The sequence below is a fragment of the Nyctereutes procyonoides genome, unplaced genomic scaffold (genome assembly GCF_905146905.1).
Source record: "Nyctereutes procyonoides isolate TBG_1078 unplaced genomic scaffold, NYPRO_anot_genome, whole genome shotgun sequence".
NCBI lineage: Eukaryota > Metazoa > Chordata > Mammalia > Carnivora > Canidae > Nyctereutes > Nyctereutes procyonoides.
Window position 1 is genome coordinate 11,512,595 of NW_026575142.1, and position 6,000 is coordinate 11,518,594.

Here is a 6,000-nt window from a genome sequence, read left to right on the forward strand (position 1 = left end):
CTGTCTCTGCCTCTGTCTGTCCTGAATAAATAAATAAATCTTTAAAAAAAGAATTCTGAATTTTCAGATGGGATATTTATTTTCTACTCTCTCCTCTGCCCCTCACCCAGCTCTTAGGACTCTTGTTCTGTCCTCTTCTGCTTCTGCTCATAATTAATTGGACAAATAAAAAAATAAAAAAAAATAATTGGACAAATCACATGGACATGATCTTAATTAAGGATGCTATTTCAATTCAATAAGCATGTACTGAACACCTACTATACGTAGAAAACTTTGCTATATACACCAGATCAGAAATTGGTGTCTTACCAGAGAACTTCTAGGGATAATGTCTTAAACCAAGACAGTGACTAGAATGGAACAGGGACTCAAGTATTCTTTAAGTGTCTCTTAAATCTCCTAAGGAACTGATCCTGATATTTTGCTGGATGGCGTATTTGCTACGGTGTCTGCTAACAAGGTGGGAGCCAAGAGAAGGGAAGTTGGAGGCTGATGGGCACTTATGCCTCAGAAGCTACCTTATTTTGGGACAGGTTTGCATCCATGGCATTAGGTTAATGACGTGTGTATGGGTGTGTATGTGTGTGTGTGTTCAAATTACTCCACAAAAGACCTTGAAACCTGAAGTGTCTCGACAACTAAATTTCTCTGTCACGAGACCGTAAAACTTGCCTGGAATAGTGAAATTCCCATGAAATTGAATTGATCCTCAAATTATTGCTTAAATGATAGGACAGTAGAAACTTAAAAGCATATTAATGCTAATGGGAATTGCTCAGCTAATGCTGTGCAAGACCAGTTGAGAACTGCACTAGATATGCTACGAAAAAGCCATTATGCTCATCTTTTCATAGATGCATGATTTGTTTTATTCTTAAAACATTTGAGGTTTAAAGTTTTTATACCGTGCTTTATGAATAGAAGTGTAATGAGGTTGAAAACCAAAATAGTGCTCACCACTGTGCATAGAAATAGAAAAAAAAAGAAGTGTTGGCTGAATGCTGCCCATTTGAATCCCTATTTCTAAAAATCCAATTTAATTTTTATTACTTGTCTCATTAACCCCAAGATTTAGAAAATTGAGTGCCACCTGAGTAAAATAAGAGTGACAATGCAAAATAGTTTGAAAAGACTTAGTTTTTCTATTGATCTTCCCTTAGACATCTTAAAATTAAAATGTTCTTACATTATAAAACTATTTTGCAATACATGTGTGATTTATCTGCAAGTTTGAACCTACCTGTCTTAAATGTATACTGAGCCTTTATTTATGCTTTGAAAATATAGTAGATAAAAAGCATAAGTGTTTCTGATATTATGTTTTGTCATCCCCAGCTAAGAAGATTGAAATCTTGAGAAACAATTTTCTGAAGAAATGAAATCGTATGCCCTCCTGAACCCTTGGGGGAAAATAGCCTCTCTGTTTGCTCAGAATATGAAACAGTAAAACAGTACAAGTAAAGCAGACAGCCATGCCATGCATGTCACATTTCTCTTTGTATCGTTTGAAATGATGTTTTAAGATTTTCCTGGGGTTTTATTTATTTATTTAAGAAATAACTGGAACAAATAATATTTGCACAATCTCACTGATGTAAGAGTTTCCAAAGACAGATGTATATATTTTCTGGGAAATGTGAAAGATTGCTTTATAACACTTGTAGAACTTCACAGACAATATGTAAAAGAGAAGATTTGGGAAGTGCTCCAAAGTGGTAACATTTCTTTTTCTTTTTCTTTTTCTTTTTCTTTTTCTTTTTCTTATTTATTTATTTATTTATTTATTTATTTATTTATTTATTTATTTATTTTAGTGGTAACATTTCTGAAAAATGTGAAGAGTCCTTCGAGGTCTTTGTCTGCTGGATCCTAAGAGAGTACTCTAGTAGACCCATTGGCTTCATAGGTAAGTGGAAGAATGACTTACAGAGGAAGAAAATTTTCTAAAAGGCAAAAATGAAAAAACATGGTGTATATTTTAATGGCTGTGTTTTTCAAAGGAAAACGATCATATTTAAAGTAGGCATTTCTGGATATTGTCACCTCTCATCCCTCAAAGCAATAAATATCCCCCTTGTGTTAGATGATGGTCCAGACAATTCAGTATTGTTGAAGTTGGAATGTTAGATTCTGTAAAATCCAAAGTAATCTTTTGTTTCTACAAGATGACATAATACATTCAAACACTTTTGGTGGCACATCTCTTGCTCTTCTTGTAAGACTTTGGGCTTCAGGAGAAGAGATCTTCCTTCTCCTCATTTATGAATCTGATTAGGTAAATCATACAAATAAGATTTTTAAATTTTACTTTGTAGGTAAACTGTATTATAAAATTATAACAGTACATAACTGGGCAAAATCACCTGTCAGAGGCAGTTTGTAAATAAGGAAATAGAAATCCATCTTCATATTTATATTCAAATGTTATTTCTGATGCCAAGTGATTTTCTAAGCTTGATTACTCAGTTTAATCAACAACCTTGGCTCCACACAGTTTGGCTCACTCCAAAAGTCTAGACTTGTCTCCAATGATAAATATTGGTATCACTAGGAATATTCAGAGGCATAGGTAGCAAGCTGTGAAGGCATCCCTGGGATGGAGTTCCAATGCTGCTTTGAGAAATGGCAGCGTCATGGTCCTAGGCTAATGACTTTTTAGGAAAAGCACATATCTGACATATTCATGTAAAAATCAGCAGCTTTACTATGGAGTTGTATCTTGTTTACCATTTTGACTCAGAAATACATCTCTCCCAGATTCCTTAAGAACTCAGGAAACTGTTGGTAGCTGCCATGTTTTAAAGCACATGGGATAAAAGTTTGAGCATCAGAGAAGAGGGCTGGTCTCAAGAACTGTGGATGAAGTTGAGCCACTTGGCGACTTTAACTCAACTGTTGGTTGCTGATCTCTACCTTCAAGAAAGGGTTCCTTGACCTCAATGTATATTTATGTGCTATTAGAAAAAATATATATTTGTTTATTTAAAAAACACAACAAGGTATAAAATAATTAGAATATGTATTTTAAAATATTTATTTGAGTGTTATTTAGGTTCAGGTACGGAACGACAGTGATTCACCATCCCTGTATGTTATGTGGTGCTCACCACGGGGGTAGTTATCATCTGTCACCGTACAACGTGATTACAGTATCATTGACCCTATTCCCTATGCTGTGCCTTCTATCCCCATGATTTAGACATTCCATAACTGGAAGACTGTACCTCCCACTCCCCTTCACCCTTTTGCCCATCCTTCCATCCCCACCTTTCCTCTGGCTACCATCAATGTGTTCTCTATATGTATAGGTCTGGTTCTTCTTTTTTTGTTTATTCATTTGTTTTGTTTTGTTTTTGCGATTCCACGTGTGAGTGAAATCATATGGTATTTGTCTTTCCCCACCTGACGTACTTCATTTAGCATAATACCCTCTAGGTCTGTCCATGTTGTCACAAATGGCAATATCTCATCTTTTTTTATGGCTGAGTAATTATTTCTGAGCTATCTAGAATAGTGATACAGCAGCCCTGTTCTCAGATTGTTTTATAAGACTTTTTTGGGGGGGTCTTTTTAGTGCATTAATTCTTAAAACTCATGTTAGAACCTTTTTGACTGCAAGTGGCACAACTCCAACTGGTTTAAGAAGAGGGGAATATTTTAGAAGTTTACAGGTTTATCTTATGTGATCTAAATTTAGGCAGAGGAGCATGTGGCTAGACCTCAGGACAACAGGATCAAGACATCAAGTGCCCTCAGAACTCTTGCTCTGTCGAATTCTCAACTGTATTTCACTCTGCTTGTTTGTCTGCCCTCAACCATCATGGAGCAATGTTCTCTATGCGGCAGAGAACCCACAGCTGATGGTGCCCAGCCCTGCACCCCACAGCTACTGCCACTAGATTTGCCATCTGTCATTTCCCAGTTCCAGCTCAGTCAAGCCAGACACCATGGTGTCCTTAGGTCCAACAACCATGGCCAAGAAGGTCATGCAGTCCCCACTGGGATCACATGGCTGTAGAGAAAGGGGCTGGGGAGAGAAGATCTCAAGAGAAGGGAGGGTTGAGGGAGCAAGCTTACCAGCAGTCCACCACGATTTCCAACCAGAAGTGTTAAGTACTCCAGGAACAGAGGTGATGAAGTGTCAAGCAGGATGGCCTGAATGCCCCATACATGTTTAAGATGGCCTGCCTTCCAGATAACCTTCAGGGCTTGAGAAATAGAGAGTTCTCCAGACCCCAGAATCAGTGAGAGCAAATGTCCCACGTTTCCTTGACCTCACCGCATAGGTTACCTGCGGTAGGACGGCAGTTAAAGATGGGGGCTCCGGAGTCAGACTCCCCAAGATGAAATCCACCCTGCTGGCTACATGACCTTCCGCAGGTTCCCTAACCCCCTGTGTCCCAGCTTGCTCGTCTGCGAAATGGAGAGAGTACCCACTTCAGAGGGGGGTCTGAGGATTCAGTGAGGTTTCAATACTTGTACCCGACAAATAGTTAAGAGCCTAATACCTATTAGCCATCGTGACTGTTCTGCTGCTGCTTCTCATAGTTACATGATAAGAAGAAGAAACCCTACAGGAAAATCTCTCTATGTCTTTGCCTCTGCTGCTCCTGGCGCTGGCGTGGCCGCCTCCTGTCCTCGCAGCACCCCAAACCTGCACAGTGGCCACGGCCCAGCTGTGTCCTCCTGCTGCACAAAGCATCCTCCAGGCAGAAGGCACGGACGCTGCTGTTGGGCCGTCCTGGGGATCCTGGACAGTACGGGCCGTGTCCGGTATGTGTCTGTGTTGTCAGAGGTTGACAGATGGGAGGGGAGCGATTTGGGGCGGCAGGGCGAGCAAGCACACCCTTTCAATTTTCTCTCATTTTTTTAAGGTTTTTTTTTTTTTTTTAAAGATTTTTATTTATTCATGAGAGACACAGAGAGAGAGAGAGAGAGGCAGAGACACAGGCAGAGGGAGAAGCAGGCTCCATGCAGGGAACCAGATGTGGGACTCGATCCCGGGTCTCCAGGATCACGCCCTGGGCGGAAGGCAGGTGCTAAACCACTGAGCCACCCAGGGATCCCCATTGTCGTTGCCTCCACTGTTCCACCTGGTATTCTCCTCCTTCGGTCCTTGACTTCTTGAAATCCTACAAGGCCTTTCCAAGCTCAGTTCAAATGCTGTGTTCTTGGCCAGGCCCTCTCTGACCGGCCAGCCGAGGCTCTGCACCCCCCGGCCACTTGCCTTCCCGGGTGCAGGCGGCCTCACCTAAAAATAAATGGGATGCAGAGGGCTTGTTTTCAGGGCTGCATAAAGAAACTATGTAGTCAAATAAATGCACTTCTTTGCTCAGAGGTAGGGTATATGCAACCAACCCTGGCTTTAAAAATACCAGCTTGGAGCAGCCCAGGGGGGCTCAGTGGTTTAGCACCGCCTTCAGCCCAGGGCGTGATCCTGGAGATCTGGGATGGAGTCCCGCATTGGGCTCCCTGCAGGGAGCTTGCTTCTCCCTCTGCCTGTGTCTCTGCCCCTCTCTCTCTCTCATACTCTGTCTCTCATGAATAAATAAATAAAATCTTAAAAAAATATATCAGCTTAATGTATGTATGAATGTAGTTCTGTTTGCCCTACAGCCAGCAAAAGGCCCACTCGTTTCCTAAATTCTTCTACTGAATTTTAAAACTGGTTCTCATATTCTTGGTAAAAAAAAAAAAAAAAGATGGTACCTACTAAAGGATTCTTTCTATTCCAAGGTAAATTAGGACCCCCTACTTCCTGACTCTATTAGATTTTTAATTTAATTCAAATGGTTAAGCACAGGGAAGCCAAATAATCTGAAGAAGCCAAAAGAAAATTTGCAAAAAGGGAAGAAGAAACAGGTAGGATTTATGCTATTTCCTGGTGGGTTTCAGGGATCAGATTAAAGGTTAGTGAGCAGTCTGTGGAAAAAGACCAGATGCCAATTTAAAAAATGTGAATTACCACTGAGGGTAACTAATGTCCTAGGCTCCCTT